We start from the raw sequence: 15,130 nt of genomic DNA on the forward strand, positions 1-15,130 counted from the left end.
ACACATGGTGTCCCACCTGTCAATAGGTGTAATTGACTTGTTTCTGCTCTGCCGCTCTTCAAAGAACCTGCATACAAAGCTTCAGGGATGTCCCTCATCAATTGTTTGAAGGACACACCTGTGTGACAAAGACCATCACCCACATGGGTGCTACCTCCCACTCCTACATCAAAGACGATAAGGCAAGAGAACTCACTGTACCTTTAACCGAGTCCCTAAAACCTGTCATTTTACTCCTTGTACAGTCAGGGCAGAGGTGCCGCCAGCTATTGGTCATTATGGAACCTTGTTAGTCCCTGGTTACAGATGACCAATTCCCGGGGAGGGGGAGATTATGGGTGTGCAGTGGTCCTTACTTTGAAGTACCATGAAAGGATGGGATAAGAAGGATGCTGTACTTAGATTAAAGTGAAGTAAATTAAGACTTGTTATAAGTAGTAATATATTTACAACTTTCAAGTGCAATGACTACTACCACCAATATGTCTCATTAGAAATGCCAGGTTGGCTCTCATATGGAATTGATATTTATGTAATTTCCTAATATATCACTTAAACAAGTTGTGTAAAACTACAAGTAAAGTGTTTGTGCATTTTCCAGAAACAGTGCCACTTGTGTTCATAGGCTGTCTCTGGTATTGCAGATTAAGTGAATAGAACTGAGCTGTAATATCAGACATATTCTATAGAGTGGTACTTTTAGGGAAAAAAGCTGATTCTTTTTTCTACTCCTGTGTCAAGAGGTTCTGATATATATAACACAGTGAAAGGGACATGATTAATCTTAGTAGATGGAGTAAGAAAATGATATTGTATCTACTGTATCTATCTATCTAGCTAGCTATCATCTATGTTTCTGTTTATCTGTATAATATATTTCTATCTAATATATTCAGTTCTATCGATCTATCTATCTATCTATCTATCTATCTATCTATCTATCTATCTAATATCTTCTATTATAGCTATCTGATATTGAATCAAGTAAAGATTTTGTCCTACCAGATATGTTATTGTTACTTTATGTTATTAAAAACATCTGCCAATATTTTTAGTGATAATTAATAAATTGATGTACATAGATTATCATGTTTTTATTTAATAAAAAAAATTGTATAATAAAATAAATAATTCAAGAGGACATAGGGGTACAGTTATTTAATACCTACCGGCATTTTAGAGGCCTGTCTTAATAAGCCCTATAGCTGGCGGTGGATCCGCCGATGTAATGTCGCTACAGGCCTCTACATAACTTTGTCGCATCCACCGCCACCGCTTCCTAGCTGTATTACATTTACACCATTTTCTACGCCTAAACCAGACTATTGGCCCGTTCCCTTCCCCGTCCATACCTACTTTTTTAGTGGCATATATCTGGTCATAAATGACCCCCATAATCTTTACTTGATATATTCTGTTCTAGCTATCTATCTATTATCTCTCTATCAATTTTTTTATTTCTATCTATCGATTTATCTAATATCTATATATCTATCAGAAGGTGACACCACCCAACTTATGGGTTGAAATGTTTGGGACATGTTTTCTGTGTCTCACCTCTTTGAGGACAGAGTTTGTTGTCAGGGTTTCAAAATATCTGTTTAATGATTACTTATAAGTGAGATGGCTGTTTTTTACTGGGCATATCTCAGAGTCAGTAGTAGTGTTGAATGCGAATATTCGAAAAGCGAATATTAATCGCGAATATCGCAACTCCGCAAATTCGCATACTCCTCCCATTTTTTTTCCAATCTGTGCAGTTGTCCGCATACTCCTCCCCGACAAGCGTACCCATCACCATGGGAACGCCTGTGGGTTAGAATATACCATCAGATCTGAGTTTTCACAAACCGCAAATTCGCATACTCCTCCCATTTTTTTTCCAATCTGTGCAGTTGTTCGCATACTCCTCCCCGACAAGCATACCCATCACCATGGGAACGCCTGTGGGTTAGAATATACCATCAGATCTGAGTTTTCACAATCTCAGGGAAAACTCAGATCCAATGGTATTTTCTAATCCACAGGCGTTCCCATGGTGATGGGAACGCTTGTCAGGGTAGGAGTATGCGAACAACTGCACAGATTGGAAAAAAAAATGTGAATATTCTAAATAGCCAACCAATAGGAAAGTTGCCTTATACAGTTAGAAGAAAATCGCAATACGTGAATAATTAAATCGCATATTATTCGCGATAAATAGAATAATGACGAATATTCGATTATGACGAATATAAGACTGAATATTAGCGAAATATTGCTAAATAGAATATGGCACCTCCCTGCTCATCACTAGTCAGTAGCATAGGGAGGTGAGACTTGTAGTGGCCATAAACTGTTTGCAGTAATGTCACTAGGATGTGTAGTAGCTAGTGAAACTGTTAAAAGAGGATGTTTTATGCCAAATAGTGTGTGAAGTGAGCAAGAGGGAGCAGCCTACCCCAGAAGCACCCTGATGTCATTATTGGGCTACAGTTAAATAGGTGAAAAACCGTCATTACAGGTCTGTGTAACCTCTATCTATCATCTCATATCTCCAATCACTATCAGCCACCCTACTAACTTTTTCTCTTCATTCTTTTTGTCTTCTATTTGAGCTTTCTTATATTCTCTTATATTTTTAGAATGATTAGTTCTAGAGGTACATTAGGACTCCCCTATCAAAATAAACATATGTACTTTAATTTGGGTATCACCAGGAGTATTAAATAAAAAAAAATTGATGTTCTTATTTTATTTGATTTTTTTGCAGTGACCCAGTGGATCACTGCTAAAGGTTAATTGTTTAAAAAAAATAATGTTGTGATTTAATCCTAAAAACACTTATCTCTCTGTGCACTATGTATTCCAAATAGTTTCGTATGGATATAAAACAGTTAACACTGGCAGTCTTGATTTGATTGAGTTTGCTGTAGATATCGCTGACTCTGGCCTCCTCTGGTTCGTTGGTCAGTCTGAGTTCCTGCTGAGATCCCAATGGCCCTGATGGCTCCCCCCACTGCTGAGATTGAGGGAACTGTTCAGTTACTGTGGCAGGCTCAGGCCTTCTGAATGCTCCGAGGCCTGCTACAGCTAAGTTCATATGCAGCCCAGCCGAAGAGCATAGGAACATAATGAATATCTCATAGACTGCAATGGTAATTCACTGCAGCCTATGGGAGAAGTGACCTGACAATTGCATGTTAAAAATAAACATAAAAAAGAAACATAATTACCACTGTTGTGATCCAAAATGTTGATACTATTAAAATATAAATATATTTATCCCATACACCATAACCAAAATAAATGGCTGATTTGACGTTTTTCATTTGCTTCCCAAAAGAAAATAAATAAAAATGGATGAAAAGTTATTAAAAAGTCATACACACCTCAAAATTTTATTAATAAAAAATACAGATCACACTACAAAAATGATGCCTCACAAAGTTCCATAGACGGAAGTCAGAATATAGGTATGGAGAGAAAAATCCTGAGGATTGGTCATCAATATCCTTACTGCTGACAATCCTTTTCAACAGTTCGAGGTCAAGGGGCACCGCAACAGGGTCAAACAGTAACCCATAGCAAAATTGAACTGTAAGAGGGGGCAAGGGCTATAATCCTCTTGAAGGCTCATGTCTTTTCTATACTTACCAAGATATGAATCTCAAATTGCTGTACATCTACCACTGCCTAGAAACATGGCCATTTGTAGTCGATTCCAAAATAAAAAAAACTCTTATGGAGCACTGTGGCACTTGATATTCTCCAATACTGGTCAGAGTACACACCAGGGGAATCTTGGAATTGTTTAAAAACATATATATTTTTTTTGGGGGGGGGGGGAGTTTCTATAAATCAATCCTTTAAGGAACCCTGTAAAATTTACAGCATAAATCCCAGAAAATTGTATGTAAAATATGACTAACAATAAGAGTTAACTCTTACTAGTCACCTGAACAAAATGTAAACCCAGAAGAGACACAAGAGGGCAAGAGGAGAAACATCAAAGAGCTGAAAGACTAATCCTTGACCTGAGTGACAGGTGCCTCCAGCAAGATGAATGTATGACGCATTACAGCTCCAAGGCTTTGATGGAACTCGTGACAGCAAGAATAATGTCTGCATCTCCCAGACAGAGACAGACAGGATAAGAGAAATGACAAGACTTTTCCTAAGGCTCCATAAAATCATATAAGGGACCATAGCCATAGCTGAGACGGACGGAGCAGTGATGGTGTCTTTTCATGCAGTTAAACAGGTTGATGACCTGCATGTTCTAACCAAGTGCTGTCGAACTGCAATGACCCAGTGGATCAACGCTAAAAGTGAATTGTTTTCAGAGGCGGACTGGAAACTTAAAGTGGCCCTGGAAAAAAAAATTAAGTGGCCTCATGTCGTAGGGGAGTCCAAATTGACAGAAGGCAGGACCAACAGTGTACTTTGCGAGTTCGGGTACCCGGACCCAAACGTTGCCGGAAAAGTTTGAGTTCGGTGTTCGGGCATTTAATAAAGCTTTTGAAAGGCTGCAGGGCAGCCAATCAACAAGCTTTTAAGCTGTGGGCACTTAGAAACCATCACAACCATGCCTAGTAATGGAATGGCTGTGATTGGCTGGTGCATCATGTGACCCAGCCTCTATACAGGCTGGATCACGTGTAGCACCGCCCATCAGCTCTGAGTAGTGCAGGGACAGGAAGCAGGCAGCTGAAGCGAGGCAGAGTGTTAGGAATCTGGCTATTTGTTTTGTAGGTGACCTATAATGATTTTTTGTGGGTGCAATACTCCAGCTTTGCACCCCTAACACAGAAATATAATAATAAATCTGGCTGTTAATTCTGTGGGTGATTTTTTTGCACCATTTTTGTACCCCTGACACAAAAATATTATAGTTAATCCGTCTGCTAGTCTGATGGGTGACATATACCCATTTTTGGTGTGAGATACACGTGCATTTTATACGTAACAGGGAAATTAATATAGTTAATCCGTCTGTTAGTTCAGTGGGTGACATATACCCATTGTTGGTGTAAGGTACACCTGCACTGCATATGTGACTATGTGACAGCGAAATAAATATAGTTAATACGTCTGTTAGTCCGGTGGGTGACATATTCCCATTTTTGGTGTGAGGTACACCTGCACTTTATACGTGACAGGGAAATTAACATAGTTAATCTGACTGTTAGTTCGGCTCCTGACATATTCCCATTTTTGGTGTGAGATATACGTGCACTGCATATGTGACAGAGGAATAATATAGTTAATCTGTCTGTTAGTTCGGTGGGTAACATATTCCCATTTTTGGTGTGAGGTGCACCTGCACTGTATACGTGACAGGGAAATGAATATAGTTAATCTGTCTGTTAGTTCGGTGGGTGACATATACCCATTTTTGGTATGAGGTACACCTGCACTGCATACGTGACAGGGAAATGAATATAGTTAATCTGTCTGTTAGTTCAGTGGGTGACCTCAAAGAATGAGGAGAGCATCAAATAAGGGACAAGGCCCTGGTCGTGGTGCTGCTGGCGCTGGTAGAGCTCCTGTTGCAGGGAGAAGACGTGGTCGATCTGTGCCAGCTACACCCCCAAATGAAACACCTTCCTCAGGTAAACATAGGCGACAGGACGTTCAGCGTCATTTTGTAGGCCTGAATACCGATGTACGAATGGTGGGGCCAGAACAAATGGAGGCAGTAGTTGAGTGGATGTCTGACAGGGCCTCCAGTTCCTTGACATTGTCTCCCACCCGGTCCCCTGCTGAAACAGCAGAGTTGGCACCTGCAGCCCATGGACATCTGTCTTTCACCTCACCCCCTTGCAAATCAGCCAAGCAGTCTGAGCCCCAAGTCATGCAGCAGTCTCTTATGCTTTTTGATAACTCTGCTGGCGGGGTTTCCTTGGGCCATCCACCTAGCCCTGCCCCAGAAGTGGAAGAGATTGAGTGCACTGATGCCCAACCACTTATGTTTTAGGATGTGGACATGGGAGGACCACTCCAGCACGTCTTTGATGATGATAACAAAGCGCAGGAGACAACTGCTGCGGCTTTCTGCTGTGTGCATACCGGCAAGGAGGACAGGGGTGAAGAGTGGGTGGAAGATGATGTGGAGCATGATGAGGTCCTAGGTCCCACAATGAATCAAGGTCATGCGAGTGACATGTGCAATTCGCGTGCAATTCGGAGGAAGAGGTGGTGGTCATACAGCACCAGCCGCACAGCAAAAGAGGGAGCAGGGTGCCAAAGCAGAGTGCCCATCCCCTAGCCAGTTTGCCTGCTACTGCCCACGGCACCCAGGGACTAAACACACCAAAGCCAGCTCCAAGGAGTTCCCTGGCATGGCAGTTCTTCAGACAATGTGCTGACGACAAGACGCGAGTAGTGTGCATGCTGTGCAATCAGAGCCTGAAGCGAGGAGATGTTCTAAACCTGAGCACCACCTGCATGACCAGGCATCTAAATGCAAAGCATGAGCTGCAGTGGAGTACACACCTGAAAAACCACAAAAGATCTCATGCTCCTCTTGCTCCCTCTTCTGCTGCAGTCTCAGCCTCTTCCTCCCCCTCTGGAGTGACAGTGGCCAGGGCCGTCTTTAACACGGGGCAAAAGGGGCAGCTGCCAGTTGCTCCTGGGAGGCCCACGGCAGCTGTATCTTGAGCCCTGCTGGCCCACAAATTCATTGACATTGAGTGGCGTGCCTGGGGGGGTCGGTCCACCCCAGGTGTCAGGCTGTCAGCTACACAGGGGGGTGCTGCCATGCCTGTCTGCATGCGGGCACTCCAGGCAGCGAACTGTGAGAGCTGTGATTCTCTTGGGAGAAAGGACCTTAGATGACATCATCACCATGTGACCAGTAACATAGCGATATTCAGGGCCGTCTTTAATATTGATTGGACCCTCGGCAAAAATGTACTTGGGCCCCCTGTATCCAGCCTTCCCACACCCTAGCATGCAATCACGCCCTCCACCACAACACACACAAAAAAAATCCACACGCCTGGTAGAGTACAGTGATCGACTGTAAATTTTTCCAGTTCTGAAGACTCCAGAAGGCTCAGGATCAGTGCTCTGGGCAGCTGGGCTCAGGCTGGAAGTGGGCAACGCAGGAAGGAGACCGGGGCTCGGCTCACCCTAGCGTTACAGTGCACCACAGCACCTCACAGTATGCAGTATAGCACCCTATAGTATACAGCACCCCACAGTATGCAGTATAGCACCCTATAGTATACAGCACCCCACAGTATGCAGTATAGCACCCTATAGTATACAGCACCCCACAGTATGCAATATAGCACCCTATAGTATACAGCACCCCACAGTATGCAGTATAGCACCCTATAGTATACAGCACCCCACAGTATGTAGTATAGCACCCTATAGTATACAGCACCCCACAGTATGCAGTATAGCACCCTATAGTATACAGCACCCCACAGTATGCAGTATAGCACCCTATAGTATACAGCACCCCACAGTATGCAGTATAGCACCCTATAATATACAGCGCCCACAGTATGCAGTATGGCACCCTATAGTATACAGCACCCCAAACTATACAGTATACAGCACCCCACAGTATATAGTAGAGCAGTATAGCACCCCACAGTATACAGCACCCTACAGTATAAAGTAGAGCAGTATAGCACACCGCAGTATACAGCACCGCACAGTATACAGCACCTCACAGTATATAGTAGAGCAGTATAGCACCCCACAATATACTGCACCTCACAGTATACAGCACCCCGCAGTATACAGTAGAGGAGTATAGCACCCCACAATATACAGCACACCACAGTATATAGCACACCACAATATACAGCACCCCACAGTATACAGCCCCCAACAATATACAGCACCCCACAGTATACAACACTCCACATTATACAGTAGAGTAGTATAGCACTCCACAATATACAGCACCCCACAGTATACAGCACCCCAAACTATACAAAATACAGCACCTCACAGTATACAGCACCCCACGGTATACAGTAGAGCAGTATAGCACCCCACAATATACAGCACCCCACAGTATACAGCCCCCCACAGTATACAGTAAAGCAGTATAGCACTCCACAATATACAGCACCCCACAGTATACAGCACCTCACAGTATACAGAATACAGCACCTCACACTATACAGTAGAGCAGTATATCACCCCACAGTATACAGCACCCCATAGTATACAGCCCCCCACAGTATACAGCACCCCATAGTATACAGTAGAGCAATATAGCACACCACAATATACAGCACCCCACAGTATACAGCACCCCACAGTATACAGTAGAGCAGTATAGCACCCCACAGTATACAGCACCCCAAAATATACAGCCCCCCACAGTATACAGCCCCCCCAGTATACAGCACCCCACAGTATACAACACCCCACAGTATAAAACACCCCACAGTATAAAACACCCCACAGTATACAGTAGAGCAGTATAGCACACCACAGTATACAACACTCCACAGTATACAGCACCCCAAAATATACAGCCCCCCACAGTATACAGCACACCACAGGATACAACACCCCACAGTATACAAAACTTCCCAGTATACAGTAGAGCAGTATAGCACACCACAGTATACAGCCCCCCACAGTATACAGCCCCCACAGTATACAGCACCCCACAGTATACAGCCCCCCACCGTATACAGCATCCCACAGTATACAGCACCCCACACTATACAGTATTTCACCTTTTCCTGATGTAATCTTCACAAAAAAAGCTCCACAGTTAAGGCAAACTTCTCCTGCAGAAACACTCCTGGTAGAGAGAAAGGACCTTTGATTACCTCATAGCCATGTGACCAGTAATATTGCTAGGTTACTGGTCACATGGTGATGATGTCATCTAAGGTCCTTTCTCCTAGAGAATCACAGCTTTCACAGTTCGCTGCCTGGAGTGCCGGCAGGCATGGCATGGCAGCAACCCCCTGTGTAGCTGACAACCTGACACCCGGGGCAGTGGCCAGCAGGGCTCAAGAGGCAGCTGCCTTGGTCCCCTAGGAGCAACTGGGCCCGGGGCAGCTGCCCCTTTTGCCCCTTGTTAAAGACAGCCCTGGCGATATTACTGGTCACATGGCTATGAGGTAATCAAAGGTCCTTTCTTTCTATCAGGAGTGTTGCTGCAGCCTGCAGGAGAAGTTTGCCATAATTGTGGAGCTTTTTTATGTGAAGATTACATCAGGAAAAGGTGACAGGGGCTGTTATGCTAATATACTGTAAGCTACTGTATAGTGGGGTGCTGTATAGTGTGGGGTGCTATACGGCTCTACTGTATACTGTGGGGTGCTGTATACTGTGCTATACTGTATACTGTGGGGTGCTGTATATTGTGTGGTGCTATACTGCTGTGCTGTATACTGTTGGGTGCTGTATACTGTGGGGTACTGTATACTGTGGGGTGCTATACTGCTCTGCTGTATACTGTGAGGCGCTATATTGTATAATATAGGGTGCTTTACTGCATACTGTGAGTACTGTATACTATAGGGTGCTTTACTGCATATTGTGGGGTACTGTATACTATAGGGTGCTATACTGCATACTGTGGGGTGCTGTATACTATAGGGTGCTATACTGCATACTGTGGGGTGCTGTATACTATAGGGTGCTATATTGCATATTATGGGGTGCTGTATACTATAGGGTGCTATACTGCATACTGTGGGGTGCTGTATACTATAGGGTGCTATATTGCATATTATGGGGTGCTGTATACTATAGGGTGCTATACTGTATACTGTGGGGTGCTGTAAACTATAGGGTGCTTTACTGCATACTGTGGGGTACTGTATACTATAGGGTGCTATACTGCATATTGTGGGGTGCTGTATACTATAGAGTGCTATACTGCATACTGTGGGGTGCTGTATACTACAGGGTGCTACACTGCATACTGTGGGTCACTGTATACTATAGGGTGCTTTAATGCATACTGTGGGGTGCTGTATACTATCAGAGGCTATACTGCATACTGTGGGGGGCTGTATACTATAGGGTGCTATAGTGCATACTGTGGGGTGCTGTATACTAAAGGGTGCTATACTGCATACTGTGGTGTGCTATATACTATAGGGTGCTATACTGCATACTGTGGGGTGCTGGGGCGCACTGCAACGCTAGGGTGAGCCGAGCCCCGGTCTCCTTCCTGAACTGCAGAGTGGTGCCCACTTCCAGCCCTGAGCCCAGCTGCCCAGAGCACTGATCCTAAGTCTGCTGGAGTCTACAGAACTGTAAGTATTTACAGTAATTCACTGTACTCTACGAGGTGTGTGGATTTTTTTTTGTGTGTGTGTTGTGGTTGAGGCCCAAGTAAATTCTTGCCCAGGGTCCAATCAATATTAAAGACGGCCCTGACAGTGGCACCTGCCACCCCGCAAACAGAGGATGTTGCAGCAACACCACCACCTCCACCACAGTCATCCAGCATGTCCACACTGTCCCATGGAATCGTTCAGCTGTCCATCCCCCAAACACTTGAGAGAAAGAGGAAGTATCCCCCTACCCACCAGCGATCCCTGGCCCCGAATGCCAGCATTTCAAAATTTCTGGCCTTTGAATTGCTGTCATTCCGTCTGGTGGAGACAGAGCTTTTTAAAAACCTTATGGCGGTGGCTCTCCCACAGTACGTGGTTCCCAGCCGCCACTACTTTTCCAAGCGAGCCATTCCTGCCCTGCACAACCATGTGGCGGACAAAATCAGGTGTGCACTGCACAACACCATCTGTGGCAAGGTCCACATTACTACCAATACGTGGACCAGTAAGGGACATTATATCTCCCTAACTGCACACTGACAAAAACTGCTAACCAGGTGAATGTTTGTGTTCTGTCGACTTTCCATGGTGTGAACATACACCAATACTGCAAACTGTTATTTTGTTTTCCCTTTTGTGTGAATAAACACTGAACTATTTAAGTTAAAAGACTTTGTGATTGCCTCTATACTGCGTCCGTTAAGCTGCCTACCAGAGCAAATCCCCACAACACATATAAGCCATATTAGCAACCTAGGACATGTCTTAGCTGACCAGCTACACTCTCACCAAAATTACCTATAATTCTATGTTCTCAGTAGTAGGACTTAAACATGAATTTGAGCAATTTTCCATCATGTTCTCAACTTCCAAGTGTCTTTTATCACTCTCAAGTAGAACGAACTTCTGTATAGGATGTTCCAACTTGAGCGGAGTAGTGAGACATTTTCCTTTTTTGTTTAAGTTTTGAGTCCCCTATCCAACTTTCCCACCTTGGCCTAACATTTTCAGATATGGGCTCGTCCCATCCCAACTTCTGTCTGCATAATTCTTGTAGTATTTCTCTTGCTCTGAGGATTACTGGGGCCAAGAACCCCAATGGATCATATATAGAAGCCACTGCGGAAAGAATGGTACGTCTAGTTGCAACTTTCTCTTCAATAGATACTTCAAAGAAGAACTTGTCATTCTGTACATTCCATCCCAATCCAAGTATGTTCTGATAATTGAGATCTACATTCTTCATTGTTGCTGCACGTTCAGAGTCACTGATGGATTCCAGTACCTCTCTGTTGTTTGAGATTAATTTATGGCGCAGGTTTCCTCTTGCGCATAACTCTTGGCTTTCTTTTCACTAGTTTGGTGGAACATCTTTTCAACGTCACACATGACCGCTGCGGGATACTTTCTGAATCTACAGAGTACTCCAGGCAGAGAGTGTTTGTAAGATCCGGTCCTTTTAGTAGATGATCATTCAATGCAACACCATTGTACTTTGCTGAGCAATCAAATACTCTAATCTTATTTGGTTTCTTTTAGTGGTAAACACCTTGATGTGGGATGTACCTCACTTCTCCTCCTTCTTTAGGTTGGTTATTAACTTTCTCTGCATGTTCTTCTTCAAGGATACCTTCTATGAATTTCAAATAATCATTCTTGAGTTTGGGATCTCTTCCCATCCTTTTCTTGAAACATTTCAATCTTGCTAGGGCAAGATTTCTGTTATTTGGCACACGAGGTCATTCTCTAAAAGGTAAGGGCATTTCAAGATGACCTTGTTGATTCTGCTGAATGTTTTATACTAGAGTGTGTACGAACTTTATGTCTTCTTGGGATACACTCTTTTCTTTAGAAATTATGTCTGCAAAGTTGGACTTACGGTTGGTAACTCTTGGACAGATATTCGATGACACAATCCTTTCACCTGTCTTGAGTTTGCGATCTGCTGTTTTCCTCCAACAACACCCCATCCTAGATCAGTTTGAACAGCATAGGGTTCACCCTTTCCTCCTGTGATTACCTTTTGTGGTACCAAGGCTTCGGATCAATTGTAACCTATCAACAGTCCTTCAGTGGGGACTTTTCATGTGATATGACAGATAGGTGCTCCTATTTATTGGCTGTTTCACAGGTAGGTATGCAATCTCGATCTAGAGGTATATTGTCTTTTCTATACGTTGGAGGTAGATATAATGTAAAGTTTGAATGAAGTCCTCTAACTCTCAGTCCTTTGATTCTTTGACTGTTCACTAATGTGTCTCTCCCCGTCATTGATGTGAGTTTGAGCTTCACTGGTTCTGTAGCCACTTGTAATGTCTTGCAGATTTCTTGATCAATGAAGGTGACGTCACTCTGGGCATCCAGTAGCGCATAGGCGTATACCTTCTTGTTCTTCCTTTTAGGATTTGAAATTAACACTGGTACAACCATTGATGTGCCATTGCTTTCTCCTTCTATCACTCTGCAAGAGAATACCAATAGTTTATTTTCTTCCTCAGTATCTTTAGGTATTGAGGATTTATCTTTCTTTGGACGTTCTTCATGTAGTGGTGTAGGATGGCGTCCTTTGCAAACGCTGCATGTGGCCTTTTTATTACACTCCTTAGTAACATGGCCCTTTCTTAGACATCCAAAACACAGTTGATTGTCAAGTACAAATTTCTACTTTTCTTCTGGGGACTTCTCCTTCAATTGTTGGCACTTGTGTATGGAGTGGTTCTCTCCACAGAACATAAACTTGAAGGTAGTCTTAAGATATGTCAGTTCTGTCTCTCTACTGATCTGAGTAACTTTGAACTTGTTCTCGTAGGTATGTGGACCTTTAGCTGCTGTGTTGGTTGCAAAGCTAGTTGCTCTTGCATGTCTTATCTCTCTTGCAGGCCTTTTTTCTAAGCACTTTAAGACATAAGATGATGTTACTGGATTACATGCTATCCGTGCTTCTTTATTGACGAACTCAGAGAACTCTTTAAAATTTGGGAAGTTTTTTGTCTAGATCTAACTGTTCAGTCACATAGCGATTCCATCAAGAAGCCACTTCTTCAGGTAGCTTGGCTAGCATCCTGTGGCTTTCTGGATAATCGTTCAGTACTTCCAGTCCTTGAACATGCGGGATGGCATTGCTGCATGCTTGCAGGAAGTCACCATACTTTTGGAGTCTGAAGTGTTCTTTAGGACCTTTTTTAGGTCAGTTATTCAGTTTCTCTTTAAAGTCTCTTTGTACTAAGAAAGGATGACCATATCTTGCATTAAATTTTTCCCAAGCTTGCTTGTAGGCTTCTTTGTCTTTTCTATAGAAGTTACCTTCAAGAACTTCCTTGGCTTCTCCACCAACATATCTCTGAAGGTAGAAAAACTTGTCAACTGGACTAAAGCAATGATGCTCAATGATCATTTCAAGACTTGCCTTCCACTCTATGAACTTTAGTACATCTCCTGAAAATACAGTAGCTTCCAAAACGGGAAGTCTAGCTAGGACTGTTCTTTGTTGTCTTGCTGGGACAATGGTTGTAACACTCTACTGAGCATTGCCGTGACATCTAGGAATAGAATCATCCAGTTCTATTTTCTCACTTAGTTCTTTTAATGGTGCAGAACCCCAAAAAAACAGACAGAGTTTAATCAATGGTGGATTTAATAAATGATGGTAGTATAGTCCAGACCAGAAATCATATGCAGGTAATCAATCCAAATAATAACTTGTACAGGAAAACTCACAAGGGACAGCCAGACCAGGCCAAAGTTCATATGCACAGAAATAGTCTGTGTAACGTAGTACCTAGGGATGAGACATTTCCAGGGTCCGATCCGAGGTGCAACACGAGACAAACTGTTCCGCATAGAAGTTTGCCACAGGCAGTCTCTAGAGATGGATTGAGGAAGTCAGAGGTCATGCACAGGTAGTCTGGAAAAATGTGAACAGCAACATACACCCGGGTTGTCAAAACAACAGCGGACACTGACCAGCCAGGGAGATCACCTCTTAAACACCTGCTAGCCAATCACAGAGTGCCATGTGTCTATTCCTCATAGGCCATATGATTATCCTAATCCCTGACACCTGTGAGGCCTTGGCTGGTCATTGATCACTTAACCCATTCCTGCCCTCTAATCTACTCGAGTTTATGTACAGGTATATTGCCCGTCAGCGGCTGGCGTAGTGAATAAGATGCACATATGTTCGGCTGTGTAACCCTTTGTGAACCTCCTCTCAAACGTGCACGCTAACACTCAAGCGCTCAGCATGTATGCGCGATCGCGGCCGCGAAACAGGAGAGTGTCTTACAGTTCTGAATTAGGTGAGTCCCTTTCTTTATCTTTTCTGGTAGACATAGAGAGTAAATTCACACACACTTTTCACTGGACTTGGTCTCTCTTTGTCTTTCTGAGCAGGGATGGAAGGATAATGACTTATTTCCTCACTAAGTGCTGGAGATTTCCTTCCATTCCCCTGGGAGTATGTAGGAAAATAGGAGTCTGCCTCTTCACTTAGTACAGATTTGAACCTATGACTACTCTGATTCATATCCTCTTCGTGTGCTCTGAGTCTGGCTTCTATGATCTTAACTTCTTTCTGCCTTTCCAGACTTTTCATCTGCTGGCGCTGTGCTTCCATTTCAGCTTCCATTTGATGGTGCTGTGCCTCTGTTTCAGCTTCCATTTGATGGCGCTGTGCTTCCATTTGACAGCGCTGTGCCTCGATGGCAGCTTCCATCTCAATTTTTGCTCTCTTGACTGCAAGTTGTTCAGCTAATTTCTTTATTTTGGCTGAAATACTTGAGGACTCTGATATGTGGGTGGCACTTTTGCTAGCGAAGGAAGTTACACTTGACATTGTGGTTCCACCTAAGGACCTAGCATAGTCTCTCATA

This window comes from Bufo gargarizans, chromosome 6, assembly GCF_014858855.1.
Source record: "Bufo gargarizans isolate SCDJY-AF-19 chromosome 6, ASM1485885v1, whole genome shotgun sequence".
In the NCBI taxonomy this organism is placed as follows: Eukaryota; Metazoa; Chordata; class Amphibia; order Anura; family Bufonidae; genus Bufo; species Bufo gargarizans.